The sequence below is a fragment of the Dromiciops gliroides genome, chromosome 3, assembly GCF_019393635.1.
Source record: "Dromiciops gliroides isolate mDroGli1 chromosome 3, mDroGli1.pri, whole genome shotgun sequence".
Lineage (NCBI taxonomy): Eukaryota > Metazoa > Chordata > Mammalia > Microbiotheria > Microbiotheriidae > Dromiciops > Dromiciops gliroides.
In genome coordinates, this window is record NC_057863.1 from 351153602 (window position 1) to 351154505 (window position 904).

The 904-nt window shown below is 49.6% G+C and overlaps 1 non-coding gene across 1 annotated transcript; it reads right to left on the reverse strand.

Annotated features, from left to right (window-relative positions):
• Window positions 1-234: 234 nt before the first annotated feature.
• Window positions 235-425, reverse strand: LOC122752014. Its single transcript, XR_006355824.1, has one exon. It is a non-coding gene; the product is annotated as a U2 spliceosomal RNA (small nuclear RNA).
• Between the last annotated feature and the right edge of the window lie 479 nt (window positions 426-904).

The following is a 904-nucleotide window of genomic DNA, read 5'->3' on the forward strand; positions in this document are numbered from 1 at the left end:
CCAAGTTTTCATTTAAGTTTTAACACATCATCCAGAAATTAGGGTGTTGCGGGGGGGAGGGGGCAAGGGGACTCGCGGCACGCGTCTGGCTGGACACACCCGTCTCTGGACCGTCTCTGGTCACCTAAAACTTCAAAAGAGTTTGAGCGGTAGACATTTTGAGCTCCTTTTAGTCTAGGGGAAAAGCAAGATCACCTCCCACCTTCTTTTGTGTACGGAAAGTTGTTCCCCTAGGGGAAGGGCACCGTTCCCAGAGGCACTGCGATACCGGGTCGATGCGCGAAGTGGACGGAGCAAGCTCCTAGTCCATCTCCTGGCTTCAAAAATCCATTTAATATATTGTCCTCAGATAGAGGACGTATCAGATATTAAACTGATAAGAACAGATACTACACTTGATCTTAGCCAAAAGGCCGAGAAGCGATGAGCACCAAGCCTCGCACTCCCCGCACCCTTCTCAACAGCACCCTTTTCCACTCGCGCCCACGGCAAAACCTTGGACCAAGCCTCTCCCTCCCTCAGTCACCGCCTACGCCCGACAAAACGCCCTCCAGCCTTGAGCATTTACCCCACCAGACCGGCGTCGAAAAACACGCCGGAAAACGGACCTTCACCAGGCTGTAGCACTTTCTTCGGGCAAGGAGATCCTTTCCTGCCACCCAGAACCCCTTGCCTACTGGCTTGCTCCATATTTGCATAGCCCTCCTCCCTTTCGCACTTTCCCTTTCACTTCCCCTTCCTCCCTTTCTTCTCCGTCTTACAAAAGACGTGAAGGAGGGGACGCAAACATCAATGACCTTTTGAGTGCTATGATTTGAAGTGTGACCTAGACTTTTTTTTTCTTTTCTTCTCCTTTGTACATTAAAATGTTCATAGCTATAAATAAATAAATACAAAATGTTCA